The 19690-nt window shown below is 40.2% G+C and overlaps 1 protein-coding gene across 5 annotated transcripts in view; it reads left to right on the top strand.

Annotated features, from left to right (window-relative positions):
* Positions 1 to 19690, top strand: part of LOC134224618 (Ig-like and fibronectin type-III domain-containing protein 1) — a 704696-nt gene that overhangs the window by 490954 nt on the left and 194052 nt on the right. The window lies entirely within an intron of this gene.

Here is a 19690-nt window from a genome sequence, read left to right as displayed (position 1 = left end):
TATTTCCCTCCGAGGGAACGATCCAGAGAAATGGAGGAAACACGGTTGTCCTCATGGAGGTCCTACGGTCCAGGGTAAACTGTCATTCGTCAACAGTTCTAGGTTTGGCAGGTTGTTCCAGATCCCGCTAATGTTCCACTGAAGGCAGAAATTGACCTCCAGTGGAAGCATAGAAGTTGGAAAGGAGGCAGGATTATTTCCTGATTTAACATCAGGCGCAGGTATACGATGATCTCAGATTTGCTGCGCTGATCTATGGAGTCGAGAGCGTTTCGGGAGTCCATTTGGGTGTCGTCAAAAGTGTTCAAAGGGGTGCTGTAATTGGTGGAGAGTTTTGAATTCGATTTTCTCACGCCGCCGCCGCCGTCAAAAATGAATCGGTAAGTATGTAAGTACCAAATATTTTCCGGCCGTCAGCAGGGGTTGGTTCTGAAAATTATTCCGTAGCTTAAAAAGGTTGGGCAGGCCTGTCTAGCATGCTGATGTGGAAATGTAGCATACAATGCCAAACTATCCAATCTATTGACGAAAGAGAGAACAAAGAGAGTTTCTCTTTTGAACATGCGGCCTATTCTCAAAGCAATCTAGATTTGGAAGATGTTTGCAGAAAAATGAGATCAAAGTAAGCCTTGCGCATGGCCGGTTATGTTTCATCTTTTGACAGCATTGTCTGAATTTCGATATTTTTGCCTTTCTCGTATTATACTAAGTGTATAGCCTATAGGAACACCCCAAAACCGAGCTTTTCTAAAAACTGTTGCAATCCATTCGAATGAACGTAAATCAGGGATTGAATCCTAAAGAGAAAGAACAAGTCTCTCACTTATCATCTCTGTATCATCAACGATGTATAGCATACCGCGAAAGACTTTTTTCGCAAGATGTCATGATAGAGAACTGATTCGGGAGGTTATACCCCATGATAAATTTCTTTTAGAAAGCTCCAAATGCGGGGAGCACTAGCTCTGATGATGCATTTCAACTTGTTCTACACAGCTGTGCAGTAACCAACACGAAATGAGCGAAAACAAAGCGAAAATCACCATTTTTCTGTAAGGGCTTCCTATCCGATTCCGTTTTTTCGCACCTTTTAGGGACACGGCAGGTATTTCCGTCCATCGTAATAGGGGCTAAAATCAATTAAAGCAACGTCATTTTGCTAGAACTCCAATATAGTAGAACGTTTCGCCTAAGCTTACGATTGGGTACGGATGAATTAGGCAAAAAAGCTTCTATTTTATTGATATTTGAGATTATGACGATAAGACGAAAATGCCTGCCTTAACCCTATACAAGTTTGATAGATTTGTTATCATGCTTTGTTATGATTCGGAACAGTTTTTGCCTCTCTTTTATCGTTGTTCGTTATCTATTGAGAGCGATTTCTGCAAACCCTGACGTAAATAAATGGGAATTGGTGGAAATAACTGAATCTATCTACCTAAAGTGTCCTCTGTGACTGCTTGTAAATGCTTTTTTCGTTACATTTTATAATACACGAGAAAGACACCAGACGCTAAGTGGATTATTCTGATTTTTGATTTTCTTTGGCTAGTGCTACGCTCCCGAGATTTGAACTCCAATGAACATTCAGTGTATTTCCTCTGTCTATGTTCATCGACGAAAGTCCAATTGAAGTGCCGTCGTTGTGTGAGATTTGTCGATACCGTTGTACTGATCGAGAAAAGTTTAAAAATTTAAATATGGATGTTGATTCAATTGTACAAGCAATTCGTTTCAGAGTGCGAGTAACTAACCGCAAACAATTCAACATGCTGCACAGTGGCGAGCTCTCATATAAATCCCGGACAAAACCTGAGATTGCGTTCAAAACTTCACCACAGAGTAATTTTGAAACGTTGAATTCATTTTGAGGTTGAAATGGTTATCCGACATACTTTATATGTTATCCAAGGGGCTCCGCAAGCCCAGGCTCTAGGATCTAGAACAAAGACAGCGTCCTCATTCTAACATTGCACCAGTCGATTTCTCGCTTCGGCGCAGCTATGCGCAATTCACCATACTAACCACTGGAAAGTAGACAAAAAATAGATTTTAATACATAATACCAGGTCTTTTCGAATCTTTCCCAAAAAAGTTTAGCCAAATTTCATTTTCCCATATATATTTGTTCGGGAGACACTTTACGGAATGAACTTCGACAAGACTCCAAAAATTTAATTTACAAGCTACAATCAAAAAAATTTGGAACTAGCTCTTTCAATATATATGTTAAATTAAAAAAAAAATGGCCAGAGGGCTAAAGTTTTATGAGGTATCTGGAATAAACCGGAATGCTTATGATGGAACAGAGAAAGGCCTCACCGGCCGCCTTTAACAGTCTGGGACCGCCGACTCGTACAAAATAAAGACTGGCAGAAGGTTAATATTTTCTTTTTATTAAATTCAAATCAAATCAAAAATTAAAATCAAATTTATCTATAAATATTAGAGTGGCCCATTTAGTATGGGGAGTATTCTTCAGATTTTCAGATTAAGAAATTTAGAATAATTGAATGACATTGTTTTAAATTTATTTGACGATTATTGAAGATTTTGTAATTCATTAACTGCCATAAAATATACGCATGCAATCAAAGGTGCCTGCGATGCGTGATTTCGCGCGCACTGAAACATAAGTAACTGCACGCGCGCCACAACACATATCGCAGCTACCTTCGATTACATGCGCTTGTTTTCAAGGCAATTAATGAATTTCAAAGTGCTCAACCCAACTCCAAATAAATCAGCTAAAAACTAATTTAAAGTTTATTTAATCATAGTAGAATTTTATGTCGAATTGTTCATTGGCATGTTAACTTCATTTCCTGCAAATCTGGGCTCAACCGGGCTTTTCCATCCAATTTCATGTACGAAATAGTAACAGAGGTGTATTTTCCCATATATTTCGGCTGAAACCCCCATATTAACTTCAAATCAATTGCGCCAGCTTATGCAATAACCGATCAGGCTGAAATTTTCAGAGAATGATTTTCTTACCCAAAGGCAAAATCCTGGGGGGTGCCCCGTAGAATCGGACGACTTTTTGTATCCTGGGCCAGTCTAATAAATATTGTAGGTTTTGACCGACTAAAAAACGAGCAATGGGTAATGTTTTTAACATAACCGCGAGTAGACGTAGAACTTCTGGAAATAAAACTAATAATTAAGTACATAATTAGAATTGCTTTGTTTCTGTTTCTAATGTTAGTCATTTATAGATTTCTTATTTATGATAGTATTTGCAGTTTTATAATTCTATTAATAAAATTTTTAGACTTGGGCAAAATGTGCTGTTTTAGAGAAACTGTCCCGTTTTACAAACAAAGAAATACGCGCCGCCGTTTTAAAATTGACCACGCCACCGAATTTTTTTATCACGCCGATGGCATTTTTACTTTTAAGTCTAGATTTATCTAGCCTGTCGGAAATACACATTTTCAACCAAGATTATATGACAATTATGCACCATTTATTCTCATTTCCAATAAAGTTTAAACCCAACAAAATTAAAGGCTGACGAAGGGTTTAATTCTTTGAAAATAATCTTTTTCAGCTAAAAAAGAAACTTATTTAGCCTGAACTGTTTGTTGCGGAGCTACTAGATTCCTTGATGTACATCGTATGCTAGGTTAAACAAAACAATAAGCGAATTGTTCTTCCGGTCTTTAAACAACTCTGCCAAATGGTTTGTTGTTAGAATTTAACTAATAACGGAGTTACAGCGCTAGTTGCAGTAACTTAAACTAAATGATTGGAATTTTGTTATCATTTAGTTTAAGTTACTACAACTAGCGCTATAACTCCGTTATTAGTTGAATTATAACTACGAACCATTAGGCAGAGTTGTAGAAAAAGCTTCGCACTAGAAGTCCACCATACAACACATTTTCAAATTCAGCTTTTGGAATGAGTTATTGACAAACTACTAAATGATCGAACGCGAATTACTAAATGATCGATGACATCCTTGCTTCCGGAATTCAAGGAATTGCTCCTAGAACTTCTTCGGCAGTACGTATTAGAATATTTCTGTCTGAAAATATTTCAGAATTTCATTTAAAAATTGTTTGGAAACTTGACAATCTTTTTATGAAATTCTTTATGAGCTAATATGTCTACTTCTAGAATTTCTACAGACACTCCTTTAAAAATCCTTCGAAAATTTCTCCTGTAAATCCATCGGGAAATCCACACGAAATTCATTCAAGAATTTATGTAAACATTTTTTCTGAGTTTCAAACAAAGAACTACTTCAAGAAATAATTCATGCATTGATCAACAAAATCTTTTATGAACTCCTTTGGATATTCCCACAAAAATCCCGTTGTGCATTCTTCCGGAACAGTTGTTTGAGGAATTTTCAAGGGAAATTTCCAGGAGAACAAAAAGAGATATTTCTGGAGGAGTTCTTGAAGGAATATTCTTAAAGGAATTATTGAGAATTCTTGGAGAATTCCTAAAAAAGTGGTGGAGTAGTTTTCAAGCGAATTTCACAGAAAAATTCTGTTTTTTGGGCGAATTCTTGGAGAAAATCTGGAGATGTTTCGTGGTAATTGCCGAAGAGATTCTTGGAGGAATTTGTTAAGGAGTTCTTGCAAAAAAATTCGGAAGAATTCCTAAACAAATATTCGGAGAAATAATTTCCAGAATAATAAATTTGTGAACGACTTTCCGGGAGAATTTTTGAAGAAATTTTGGGGTGGGAATTTTCGGAAGAATTCTCAGAGGAATACGCGTAAGATTTTCTAGATCTAGATTTCGCAATTTAATTTCCATAAGAAGTTCATCAAGAATTCCTGGACAACTTTCCGGAACCCAGAAATAATTCCAGGAGAAATTCTATGAGTAATTATTTAAGAATTAAAGTACCGCACTGCTCTGGAATTTCCTGAGCAAACAACCTGAAGTATTCATATAGGAACTTTCGGAGGAATTCCTGAAGACTTTTTGAAGGAATTAGCGGAAAAAATCTTGGAGGAACTTCCGGATAAATTCCTGGAGGAGTTTCCTTAGAGAGGAGGTTTTGGAGGAACTTCCGGAATAATTGCTGAAGGAATTTCGTGAAGAATTCCTGGAGGACCTTCCGTAGGAGTTCCTGGAGGAGCTTTTGGAGGAATTCCTTGAGAAATTTCCAAAGGAATTGCTGAAGGAACTGTCGGAGGAACTCCTAAAAAACTTCCTGAGAAACTACTGGAGGATTTTCAAGAGGAATTCTCGGAGGAGCGGAGGAGCTTCCGGAGGAACTTCCGAAGGAATCCTTGGGGAAACTTCCGGATAAATTCCTTAAGTAATTTCCGGAGAAATTCCCGAAGAAACTTCATGAGAAATTCATGGAGGAACTTCTGGAGAAATTTCTGGAGGACTTCCTGGAAGAACTTCCGGAAGAATTCCTGGAGGATTTTTCGGAGCAATTCCTGGAGGAAATTTTTTAGCAATTCCTAGAGGAAATTTCGGACCAATCCTGGAGGAGCTCTCAAAGCACTTCCTGGTCGAATTAACGGAGGAATTTGTGAAAGAAATTCGGAAAATTTCTATTACTTGAAATAAGCTTACGCTGACCCACGCCGCCCCGCCACCGCCGCCGATTACCAACGGCCTGACCCCGCCACGCCACCGCCGCAGACTGAAAATGATCTATCACGCCGTCGCCGATAAATTTTCAATCGGCGCACAGGTCTAGTGCGGATCAGTCTCGTGTCGATACAAAAGTTCAAAAAAATGAAATTGAAGCAACGACAACCATCCGATGTTGTTGCAACGCAGAGCGTAGATATTTCTTCTACAAACGAGCGTGCTGGTAGCCTATCTTCGGCCTCACATAGCGGAAAGAGACGATTCAGTGTTCCGACGTACGAATGGATAGCAGACGATAACGAACGAAAAGCAATCAAAGATGACAAGGTGAGGATTGCAAAAGCATTGAATATTGCAGTTGAAGAAATTGAAGTTTATCATAACTAGTTTTAATATTAGTTGCAATTAGAATTTAGGTTTGTTTTATAATTGAATCATTTGTTTGAGAAACTGCATAAGTCCCTTTTACACTATTTCGAGAAAACAACAAAAAACTGTTTTCTGAACAAATTTGCACCGAATCTTTCGATTTCTTCGATACAGATCAATAGTTTTTGGCAAAACTCAACACCCTGGGGCATTTTCAGTGCAAAAAATCTAAGCAGTATTCCACAATTGCTCTTCAAAGTACGTGGACCTATGTAGTTTCTCAAACAAACGAATTTTTTTTTCGTACATTCCTGAACAAAATTTTTTTTTTGTATTTTTGCCAGAATACGTATTTTTGGACGAGGATTCAGAACATATAAAAATCTCATTTTGGCCAAAAATGTTACATATGCAGTTTCCCAAACAAACGGTTCAATTAAGTACAAACATTTGCTTATGGCTCCACAAAGTATTACACACGTCTGAGCCTAGACAATAAACGGAATGAAAAAAAAAAACAAAAATTTGAGCGTAGAACTTGTCCTACTCACTCCCGGCACCACTGTTCTCATTCTTCAATTTCTTGACTTCGAACTGGAGAGACTAGCTTAGATCACATGACTCACATCTCTTGAAAACAAAAATAGCAGAAAATGTTCTCTGCTGCTGGTAAAGACTGAGAAGGTAGGTAATTAGAGATCTGATTAGTGCGATTTCAACGTTTGCAAAAAAAATTTCAAAGATACATGGTGGATTATTACAATTTTTGCAAGGGATATTATTCATGATTTGTGTATTTGATGAAGCTATGTGAATATTGTATTTTTTGCATTTCGATAAACGTCAGACAAACCCTCTTAAATAAACTACAGATTTTAGTAAGATTTTGCCCCAATCTCAACCAAATTGTTCGCTAAATAGTTTTAAAGACATCTGGAGAATTATAAATCATTGAAAATCTGTAAAATAATTATCGAACAGTTCTACTGTTAAAAAAGATAAGTAGGGTATAATGTCCAGAAGTGGACCCAAGTGGAAGCATTTTCCTATTATGGATGGACCCCCAGTGGGTCTATAATAGGGTAAATTTAGTTAGACCTTGAAATGTTTATTTTAATGATTAACGTCGTGTATTTGAGTGTTTTATCTATGTATCGTTAAGGGGAGATGCAGAACTTGATATTAGTTAACACGCGATATTAATATGTTAAAAATGTCCACTTAATATTCCAGGAAGAACAAAATTTCGCTACTAGGGGACATTTTACCCTATGCACGCATATTTCTAATGCAGATTCCAACACGCAATTTAAACGAACCGCTTGCGAAAACTTCTAACGTTCTACAACACTCTCCCCTACTATCCAGTAAGGGGTTGCTGTTGTTGTTTAGGTAAATGTCATGTCAGACAAAATGGTCAATCGCCAATGACCAATCGACCGAATGGATGCAATTGTTATTCAATTTGGCTTGATGATGGTCCATCCAGATCATGTTCGCAGTCCGCTGCCAAGCCACCAAAGAGCGACCACGGTGACCCGCATAATTGATGAAGCCGTCAAAAGAGGGTCGGTTCTCATTTAGTCACTCCAGAGCGTCCAGTCATACCGACAACACGGTTGACCATTGTACGCGGTTTCAACCAGGGGTTGATTGATTGCGCGCTAAATATTAGTTCTAATTTGCATACAGCTAAATCATATTATCGCGATCCCGGGCAGTCGAGGTTTCACGTGTATTCATGGTAGGTGCTAATTCCCATTGAAATACGATCCGTTGTAATCAGCCGGGTAATGAATGTTCGCAATCCATCGAGTTTCATGGCTACAAAGTTGTTCTGCCTATCGTCCAGTTCGGAACAAATCGAATTATGGTGCACAACATCGTAGCAAAAATCTTTGAATTTCATTCCTGGGCAGCTTGTTTTTAATTGAATTATATTGGACCCTGTAGGAAAAAGTAATTTAATAAACGTCCACATCGTTGGGTCATCACCATCAATAACCTACCGCTTCTATGCGAGTGACGGTTCGCAACCATAGGTAAAAAGCCAACCACCACCCATGAGACACGGGACGCGTTTTCCATCTGGTGTTGTCTCGTATTTACATTCCCTCTAAAAATAAGCTTCACATCGAGTTTGATGAAGTTTTATTTAATTATTAAAGTGAATTGGCCCCAGGAATTTTTGTCGCATCCGGGCAGCATCCTGCGAACCTCCGAGTCTCAATCTCAGCCATCTGCCAGGACACACCTACACAGGGACTAGCGGGCAGTCGGAACCGTTCCCCGGACTGGACAGCAGTATGGATATGAACAGCGTCAAAAGTCAACTCTTTCGGTGACAGGATGTGTCCATTAGTGTGGCCCGCTGGCAAAAGGCAGTCAATCATTCCGCCGCCATCCGCACGCAGACGAGCGGTTTGGGAATTCTGTCAGCCAGCAGTGCAGTTTGGTGGAAGGACCCGCAAAAAAAAATGTCATCGACGCTCAAAGCACACTGCTGGGGCCGCAGTTTACACATGCAGTGCATTATGCGATAGCTTTTGTGTTTGCTATGTAGTGTGACAAATGTTGACGTTTTTGGTTGGGGTTTGCTGCATTTGCGTTAGAATGAACATACTAACGATTTGCTAATGGCTTTTATGAAAAATATTGATTCCTAAGTAAACTGGTGCAGAGAGCTGACCAAAATCGTTGACTTTTCCCTCTTCTATTAGACCGTAGTATTTTTTATCAAGTATTTTTACAAGGAAAATAAAAAGGTGAGTATATCAAATAAATAAAATAAAAAAAAAACATCAGATTCGTTTAAGAATGTTTTGAAGTTTCATTCAATTGTAAAGTCAATAATCCTAAAAATGTAATTTTTGAACGACAAATCAAAGGGGCGTAACATTAAAAATACTTGAGGCCAAAAAAATTCAAAATGATCTGTGCATACGGTGCACACAAATTCAACTTATTGTGTCCATCTTAGTAAAAATTCATCGTGTGAAGATTTCGTTCACCTACAGTGGAAATATCGGTACATATTTTTATAAAAAATCCTTTTCCGAAACTTCGTCAATTTTACCTAAATTTCGGTGAAATTTGTACCGCAATTCGTCGAAAACTTTACCGAAAACTCAGCTTTGAATTCTAGGCAGCCATAAAGCGTTCCCGAATTCGTGAACCAGCGAAAATACACCGTGATTTATCACATGGATTTGGCAACACCAGTCACGTTATCCAGATCGTTCCAGAAAACGTGATTGGTGTTCACGAAGCCTTTCTCAGAATCACGGTGTATTTATGCAGGCTCTCTATTTTGGAACGCTTTTTTGTGTGTATTACACCAGGTGATTCGCAAATAGTTGTAAATTAGTTGGATCCATTATTGGCAGATCTAATTTCCGCGTTTTGTAAGATGGACGATGGGGAATAGCTGATACACTTAGTGTTTCTTCGTGTACCGTCTTTCGATTGCAAATCACAGTAAATGCTTCCTATCTGATACCTGGTTAGCTACAGCATCGATACACCTATGTTGGCGTATTGTAGGAGCTCTGCAATACAGTCTTGGGTGATGTTCCTCCACTGTCCCTGATCTCCAGGTCCGATTCCACCCTGTGCAGCCAACGGATTATTGACCTTCCACGAAGTCGCCGGCCTCTATCCGGTTCTCTGTTGAATATTGTTTTTGCTATTCTTTATTCAGACACCCGCACCAAGTAACCACCCAGTCAACACAAAGTCGTATATGATGCCACATAAGATGCTAAAGTGGAGGCCATATACTTACAAGTTGTATGGGGAGGTATGTATATCGCCTCCACTTTGGCATCTTATATGACATCATATACGATCTTGTGTTGACTGGGCAGCTTAGTTTGCCTTATTTTATACGATCCAATGTTTTCATTGTACACTTGAATCAGCTCGTAATTCATGCTTATACAACACACACAATTCTCTAGCTTCCCTTCAAGTATTGTACACAGCACTTTTCGATAGATACTCCCAAAGCTTTCCGGTCTGCCTCTTTTAACGTCCATACTTCATGTCCAAAAAGGGCTACTGCAGCGGGACCTAATCTGGTTAAGTAATCCTTAGAAGGCCCTATTCGTAGCAGCAATAGGTCATTTCCCTTTCGGGGAACGTCATTCTTAAAGTACATCCTCATCAAGCACTATCTCGGCACCAATACCACCTTTATCTCTACTCGCAACCACGTACTTTGTCTTTTTAGAATTAATGGTTTAGCTTATCCTCGTGGTATCCCTCTTCAGTAGGACAAAAGCCTTAACAACTGCCCAATGAGGTCGATGTCATCCGCAAAACCCAGGAGCACATGCGACCGTGTGATAATAGAGCCGTTCCTCTACACGCCATATCTTATTTTTTATAAAGCGTTTATTTGTTGTTTAGTTAATTAGAAACGAATGTTTACATATCGATCATCCGTCAATGTTTGAAGTTTTTGTTGCAGGTGTCGATACGCATCTCGTACTGATTGGTTGTGGGCCAAATGGGCTTCGTGGCCGTGTGGTTAGCGACGTCCATCGTCTAGACACATGTGCTAGGAAGTGTGGATTCGATTTCCGCCCCGGTAAGGAGGACACTTTTCGTGATCGAAAAATTCTCCACTGGTCCGCTGGGTGTTATGTGTCCTGTCCGTTGTCTCATGCCAGGTGTTAATTGTTAAGTCTATACGACTTCTGGTCGAAGATGGTGTTTCTGTTTTTCAGCAGTTTGTCCCGCCCACGATGTTTTACCAATACAATCAGTACGTCCACAAACTATGTCGAATAGTTCAATCTTATGGTAACTTTCATGACCATTTAGCTTTCGGTGAATTATGTCAAACGATCGCACGACTATTTTTTTCGGGAGACCGTCGGGTCCCAGCATCTTCCAATTTATTAAGAATCATCCGCAGGCTAAACATCTAATCCATCGTTGATAGGTCCTCACGGAAATCTTCCTGGTATCCGCGACAAAGGATTCCTCATGTCATAAGCGGTCTCAGTCTGTTAAACAGAATATCGACAGTTCAGAAGAGTGATCCCTCTGTAATTGGCATCACATCTTATAAATTGGGAATATAAGGCCATCCAACCAGCTGGTAAAGGTAGTTCTTCATCCTCACTTTATGTATTAAATAATGAGGTGGACCGATTTAAGCGGCTTCTCACTTCCAAGTCTAGACCCCGATCTCGTCCTTTCCAGCAGCTTTACTGTTTTTAAGCTCATTTGGAGCCTTCTTAACCTCATCCAGCGCTGATGTTTCCTCAGCTTCACCGTTGCCGATTATGTCCATCTTGCTCCTTAATATACGTTTCGTTTTCACCGTTCAACAAATCTTCGAAGGTGTTCCTTCTTCCTGGCTGCTGCCATATAGTCTTGTCTGTCAGTAAAGTCTCCTCTTGGTTATCGCACATGGCAAGCACTGGCGCAGTATTATGCCGCGTACCATTGACAGTCACGTAAAACTTCCGCATATCGTTTCTATCCATATTCTACTGCGGTTCCGCTATCACACCCTCTATTGGCTGCCTATTCTTTCTTCTCTCTCTATTCTCTCGTCCACATCACAGCTTCGTGGGTATTCTCCCATAATCTGTTAACGTTGCCAGGTCGATTGGCAACCACTACGGTACTGTTCAGCCACCCCAACTGCCAAGCGTTAGATATTGAAATGCATCATTCTGTTATTTCGTGAATTTGTGACGTTGGATAGTCGCGTACGAATTTTTGCCACTTCAAGGTAGTGATCCGAGATAATGTTCGGATCTCTGAAGGACCTTACATCTATAACATCAGAGAAATGCCTTCCGTCGATCAGTACGTGGTCTATCTGTGAGCAAGTGTCGCCACTCGGATGTTGCCAGGTGTGATTGCGGATATTCTTACGTGCGAAATAGGTGATGGGTATCCCACTGGTGGCCACAAAGATCATATTATCTTTGGTACCGGAATGAAGTCTTACCGTACAAATGACAGAGCATAAGAAGTTTTCTCATCCAAGCTACGCGTTTGCACCCCCGATGACAATCCGCACTTCGTGTATTGGGCACGCTCCGTAGGCCTAATCAAGGCTCTCATAGAATTCATCCTTCACATTGTCAGGCTTATGGTTGGCTGGAAAATAGATAGCTTGATCAGGCTGTAGTTGAAGAATGTTCCCTTCATTCTCAACATACAAATGCGGTCGCTTAACAGCTTCCACCGGTTAACTCGTTTCATCTGCTTCCAGATCACCTTGAAGCGAACTCTACGTTCTGCTCTGTCGCCGCCACTATAATAGTAGATGCGGTACTTGAATGAAGTGTTTGCGATGAGGTCTACCGCTCAGAATTCTTGTTTTCCAGTTTTGAGCCACCATATTTTCCATATATTCCTTACCAGGGTTGCGCCACATACATCGCGATGAAATGAGCTGCCGTTTCGGTGCTGACACGATGATGCGGCACCGTATGCACAATTTTGTTTAGAGTCCTTCGCTGGCACTCGGACGATCATCAGCCGTTCCTAACATGGAGAAGAGACGCTTGCTCAGATTTACACCTCCGAAGAGGAGCAAGTCTCCCTTCCCTGTCAGCATAACACAGAGAAACAGACACAACTCTTTGAACATTTTACGCAATAAACGATCTCCAAATTTCACTAACGCCATCTGTTGTTTACACTGTGTTTGGCCAAGGCCAACCATGAACCAGATGAACGATGAAATATCTTAACGTGTTATGTCTGTTTGTCTGTGATAGGTTAATGGAGTGGCTGGGAAAAAGGTTAAAAACCGCGAAATGGGATCTATTATTTCCTTCGGGTACGCGAAGTACCAATTGTTCGCATTTTCCAGCATTTGACACTTCCAGCCACTTGAAATGGAATTCTCACTATTTCCTGATTGTGATACTAATCTTGTTAACCAAAATCACATAGAGTTCGCGATTGAACGTGTTTCATATCGGACGCGGATCCGGATGTTTAGTGCTGTTTTGTGCGATCAGAAAATAAATTAATAAGTGAGTGATAAAAAGTGTTTCATATCGGAGAATTCGCGTTTGCTCGTGTTTTATACTGGAGGCAGAACGATTGCGCGTATAATAGTGGTTGTGTTTTGTGTGGGTGAGTAAATTAAGTAATAAGAGAGCAAAACCTTCAGTGCGCGTTTTATATTGGACGCAGAACGATCGCGCTATTGTCGTAATTTTTTGTACTGCTTAAGGCGGTCGGATAAATCGATTAGTTGTTGCGTGTAAAGGTGAGCACCGGTCCAAAAATCATCGGCGGCGGCGTATGTTTTAATTTTGTGTTTTCGGCGTCATGGCACGCCATGACCTATTCTCACCCCCCAGACCGATTGTCACCCCCGATGACGGTATTATTTTATGGATTTTTCGGGACATTTTCAAGACATTACCGGGATAATTTTTTGAACTTCCACAAAAAAAAATTTGGTTTGACGAGGAGTGCCAGCGAGTGACGGACGAGAAAAATGTTGCTAGGAGTCGAATGCTAGTGGCTCGTACCCGTTCCAACAGAGAGCGGTACAGTGTAGCAAGGGCAGAAGAGAAACGAATCCACCGTAGAAAAAAGGCAACACGAAGAGAGTGTGATAGCTGAAGCGCAGGAGAACATGGATAGAAACGATATGCGGAGGTTTTACGCAACTGTCAATGGTGCGCGGCATAAGACTGCGCCAGTGCCTGCCATATGCAATATCCAAGAGGGAAATTTGCTGACAGACAAGACTATGGTGGCAGCAAGGTGGAAGGAGCACTTCGAAGATTTGTTGAACGGTGAAAAAGAAGGTTTATTAGGGAGCAGGATGGACATAGTCGGCAACGATCAAGCTGTGGAACCACCAACGCTGGACGAGGTTAAGAAGGCTCTAAACGAGCTGAAAAACAGTAAAGCTGCTGGGAAGGACGAGATCCCGGTCGAGCTTCTCAAAGACGGAAGTGAGCAGCTGCATCAATTAATCCACCACATTATTCAGAAAACATGGGAGGATGAAGAACTACCTGCCGGCTGGTTGGATGGCCTCATATGCCCAATCTATAAGAAAGGGCACAGACTAGAGTGTGCCAATTACAGAGGGATCTTGTTTAACAGACTGAGACCGCTTGAGGAGTCCTTCGTCGGCGAATACCAGGCTGGTTTTCGTGAGGGCCGATCAACGACGGATCAGATATTTAGCCTGCGGATGATCCTTGAAAAATTCCGGAAGTACAACTTGATTTCAAAGCAGCGTACGATTCAGTGAAGAGAAATGAGCTGTTGCAGATAATGTTCGAACATGGTTTTCTGGCGAAACTGATTAGACTGATACGTGCAACGCTGGATGGCTCGAAATCAAGTGTTCGGATTGGAGCAGGGTGATGCACTTTCAAATTTATTGTTCAACATTGCACTCGAATGTTCTAGGCCTCTTACGGTTTACGTAACCAGCTCAGGTCCCGCAACATGCAGATGGAAACGAAATTTGCTCTGTACAAAACTCTGATTCTACCAGTGGCCCTTTATGAAAATGAAGCAAGGACATTAAAAGAGGCGTATGGGAGAGCTTTCGGGGCTTTCGAGCGAAAACTGCTGCGTACAATATTCGGAGAGAAACTAGAAAATGGTGTGTGGCGCAGCCGCATGAATCATGAGCTGTATCAAGTATACAAAGATGAAAATATTTTGAATCGTATAAAATACGGCAGACTTCAGTGGGCTGGTCTCTTGATGCGAATGTCGGAAGAAAGAATAGCGAAAACAATATTTAACAGAGATCCAGATAGGGGCCGGCAACTTCGTGGAAGGTCACGGACACGCTGGCTGCGATGGAATCGGACCTGGGTACACTGAACGTTCGGGGAAACTGGGGAACATCGCCCAAGACCGACGATTATGGAGCTCTACAATACGCCCGGCATAGGTGTATCGACGCTGTAGCCAAACAGGTATCCAGGTAGGTATGAAATTGTTAGGAATAAGTGCCGAAATATCTCGGAACTTCTGTTGATTATTCTTCTAATTTTGTTTTTTACTTCTTCGAATTATCGGCGGGAACTCTAAGCAGTTTTCATGGAAAACTCTGCAATTTTCAAGAGAAACTTTCCGAAATGTCTACGGATTAAGGAAATCGAAATGTGGATTTCAATATAAAAAAAAATCTGAGCATGATTCGGAATTTCAAAAGAAAATTCTTTGAAATTCGCACGCAATTTTTTTAAGAAATCCCATGGAAAACTCTTTGGAAATTCCTCAGGGAATTTTCTAAAAAAATCCACTAAAACTTTAGAGTTTCTACGTGAAATCCTAGAAAAAAAAAATTACAATTCCACGGGTAATTATTAAATAGAAGGAATGGTCATTTGCCCAAAAACCTTTCTGCGGAAAGCCATTTGGCTGAATTACGCATTTAGCCGAAATGAACGTTCGGGCAAAACGGTTATTAAATGTAAAACGGGTTGACTGATTTTTTTACAAATACGTTTGCTCTAACAGGTCATTTGACCAAATAAGTCATCTGGCCGAAAAAGTCGTTCAGCCGAAATGGTCTTTGACTAAAATTGCCATTTAATCGAATGAGTCATGCCGCCGAAAATGTCATTTGCTGAACGGGTGTTATGATCAAAAATGTCGTCAAGTTTAGCAAAATAACATTTTTGGTCAAGTGTCCTTTCTGTCAGACCAGAGGCAACCTAGCCAGGTATCTCCCAGACAACCACACATCGCATAAGAATGCACGATCAAAATCGTTTACCGATCCAAGTTTCATCAGAATCGCATTGTTGTGCAAAGCTCATCAGTTTATTTATAAATTTTCCCGCACAATAGGCTATTATACGAGTTTATTCCAGCTTCATTTGTTGACATCGCATATTCCTGCAATCAAACTCACATGAAATCGGATTATCTGTCAAACAGAGTTTGTTATCACAAACTACATCGCAATGCATAACGAACAAACTCGCATAAAAATCGTGCACATCGCATACACTTCCGTGCAATGTCGGATAAGAAATACACATATATCGCCTCCATTTTTGTACGTAAAAAGTGTTTTCGCGACTGGTAAGCGATGAAATTTGTGCGCATAGGCATCGCATAACAGAAAAAACAATTCTATTATGCATGCATTCTGGTTGTCTGGGCTTGTACAAAGACATAATATTAATAACCTTTCTGTCAAAAATTCTGGCCAAAGAACCAACTCGGCAAACGACATCCTTGGTCAAATGATCTATTTATCCAATTAGACTTCTTCGACCAAATGACCAATTCGGCTGAACGATATTCTCGGGCGTCTGTCAGTTTCTTTAATTGGTATGTCCATTTCAGCTAAGCGACATTTTCGGATAGATAGATTGTTATTTTTCTTTCTTTTCCCAACGAGCCAGCTTTGGGCTGAACCAAAACTAACCTTTTTTGTACATTTGGGGCCCCCACAAACTGTCGACCCCGGGGCCCCCTTCCAGCTATATCCGGCCCGGCCTAAAAGTCTCGCTAATAAAGATATAAAAAAAATATAGGTTGCGGCCGAATGATAAATCCGGTAAAAAAACATCTTTCGACCTTCTTGTATTCTCCCAAACGTCCCTTTCCAACGTTTTGTCAAAAGTTATTTGGCGGAAGCCATTTGTTCGAATGCCACTTGACCAGTATCACGTTAAGCCGAAAGTCATCTAGCCAAATTCAATTTGCCCGAAACGGTTATAAGGGCCCTAATGGCCGAAAATGTCATTTAACCGAAAGGGACATACAGGTGAAGGAGACATTCGACCAAACCAATAATTTGGTCGAAAAAGTTGTTTCCTCTTACAGGTCATTTAGCTGAAAATGCCGTTTAGCCGAAAATGTCGTTTGATCGAATAGATCATTCAGCCGAAAATGCCGTTTTGTTGAAAGGGTATTGTTGCGATAGGCTTAGTGGGAGTTCTCTTAGCAAATCAGCCAACTTTAACTTAGTTGTGATCAGCTTAAAGCTAAAAAGTAATTTTATTCAAAACAGGTTTAGTATTCAATTAAGCAAATTCACTTACATTTCATTCTCCTCATACATTTTCGATACCTAATTCACAACAATATTTCTTATTTGATTTCTTCAACTGTAAATAGTTTCAAGTTCAGTCAATCTTATAAAATTATACAAATTCACCTTTATAAGAATCCTTCACAATAAATTTACTAAAACTTTTGATGCAGCTCACTTTACTTATATCTGTTATCACTGTCTGTTTATATTTTCATTTTTGCTCGATGATAATAGTTTGACGGTCACGCTTCTCGGATCGTCCATTGTACGTAGAGTCGCTCGGTCGCTACCAACTGTGGTAACTGATAACTGGTACAAGGGGCTGTTGCGGCGAACAGGTATTTTGGCAGAAAAAGTTAATCGGCCCGAAAATGTCCTTTCTGCTAAACGACAAATCAACCAAATGGCATTTTCGGCCAAAACGACCTTTTCGGCTCAATGACTTCTTCGCCAAAATTATCAGTGCAGCCGAACGACACTTTCGGTTGAATGTCCTCTTCGACCAAATAGCTCTTTCTGCCAAACGATCATTTCAGCCAAATAAGCTATTCGTCAAACCGACTTTTTCAACCAAAGGAACTGTTCAACCAAACGACATTTTCAGCCATATGCGTTTGGCCGAAACCCATTCTCATTCTCATTCCTGATTTCTCACTTTCCAAATGACCTATTCGGCCAAATGTCCTATTCGGCAAAATTAACCTTTCAGCCAAATGACCCTTTCGGCCAGATGACCCTTTCGGCCAAACGACTCTTTCGGCCGAATGACCCTTTCAGCCAAATGACCCTTTCAGCCAAATGACCCTTTCGGCCAAACGAGCCTTTTCGCCAAATGACCCTTTCAGCCAAATGGCCCTTCCGGCCAGACGACCCTTTCGGCCAAACGACCCTTTCGACTGAATGACCTATTTGGCCAAATGACTTTCGGCCAAATGGTATATTCGGCCAACCAACTTTCGGCCTAGTGGCAATTGTGCTTCGGCCTAATTGTTTGCTTGGCCAAAGTACATGTTCAGCCAAACAACTTTCGGCCTTGTGGCGCTCGGCCGAATAGTTTTCCGCTAACCAATCTTCCTTCTTTTTGTTGAATATCTTGATCTGCCCAATCGTCACATGTGATGATGATGATAATGGTCCCGCTGTTGCATATCCGCAGATGTTGTAGTTATATCAATCGGAAAACTCTAAATTGAATCTTCGAAATTTACCGGGAAAATTTGGTGGATTTCTACAAATATGAATCGGCGTGGAAACATTGAACGGCAGCGTGCCGATGCAAACATGTCGGGGCAACGCCGTGGTGGGGTGACGAGCACATTCAATTGCGTTTACATATTCATATTTAAAAGCTCTGACGGTCACATCACACAGTGTGAAACCAGACCCAACCCGAGCAGGAGCAACGACCTCGATAACAGAAGTTGGTACAAACTTTCCTTGCAAAAGAGGTGAAATACCAAAAATTAATATGTAAAATACTTTAGGCGTAATAGGCTTAGATATTTTAATAACAAACGAATAATAATTTGTTATGCGTTTGGTTTTGAGATGAGTATGTCATGTCTTAAGTATTTTGTATATAATTTTTGGTATTACTCCTTTCGGTAATTTACCTCTTATGCAAGGCAAGTTCATAACAGATTAAGGTATCAATAACATAATTAGGTATTATTGAGTTATTTTCTCCTGCTCGGGAACGATACCTACCGATTAGGAAATGTTCCTTCCTATGATTTTTGTGCAGGCGCTGAGGTCAACACTAGGAGACCGTATCAAAAATCACCTACTAATGAACCTTCCTGTTTCCTAAATTACTGTAAGGACGTGGCCGACGCTGTTATTGATATTTATATTTAATGAGTTACTGAAGCTTGCACAGTGAGAATGATAAATCAAGTTGCCATACAAATGCTAACATTTTTGTCCTATAATTATTTAATTAATAGATATGTTTGAAATTTTTCAACAATTTGAGTCATAAGAAGTTAATGCTCAATAGGGGTCGTTCAAAAATAATGTTACGGGTTTTAAGGGGGTGTTCATATACTAGGTATACAAAAAAAGCGTGACAGGGAGGGGAGCGGGTCTAGAAATCGCAATAAGTAGTGGACGTCATATTTGAATCGCCCCATACACAAATGAACAATGCGTCTCCACATGTTCGTATGCTTATATGTATGTTTGTGCATATTTATATTTGGCGTGGTCGGCAGTATTAATCCTCATGCATGCTATTTTTGTCTAAGGAATCTCTTTACTTCTACCCCGTTTAGTATGTACAATGTGTGAATGCGTATGGAGACGCGTGGTACATTATTGTGCGTTTTCACACAATTGATGAAAATTATTTCATCAAAATAAGGAACATATATTGCAGGTTTTTACTCCTGTCTGTCTGTTATTTCGATATTTTTTACAAATCTTCATATTTCCAGGTGAAGTTTAGTTCTGTCGCCCTTAAATTCTATAAATATGAAGAAATAAGATATCATGGACTTCTTAATTTTAAGTATGTTCAGTCAGTATGTAATCCACAATTCTGGTTACTTCAAATAACGTTCAAAGACTCTTTAGACATCTTAAATGTCATTTATATACCGAAAGATCGTTCTAACTCAACCGCAAAAATAAACAAATTACGTAAGCGCCCAACCACACAACAACTTCCACAACCCGTTCTCCAGATCTGTGCAAATTGAAAATACGAAGAAAAGGTTCATCTTTTCAGTC

Source organism: Armigeres subalbatus, chromosome 3, assembly GCF_024139115.2.
Source record: "Armigeres subalbatus isolate Guangzhou_Male chromosome 3, GZ_Asu_2, whole genome shotgun sequence".
In the NCBI taxonomy this organism is placed as follows: domain Eukaryota; kingdom Metazoa; phylum Arthropoda; class Insecta; order Diptera; family Culicidae; genus Armigeres; species Armigeres subalbatus.
The sequence above is the reverse complement of the archived record's forward strand: the minus strand, read 5'-3'. Positions and strand labels throughout refer to the sequence as shown.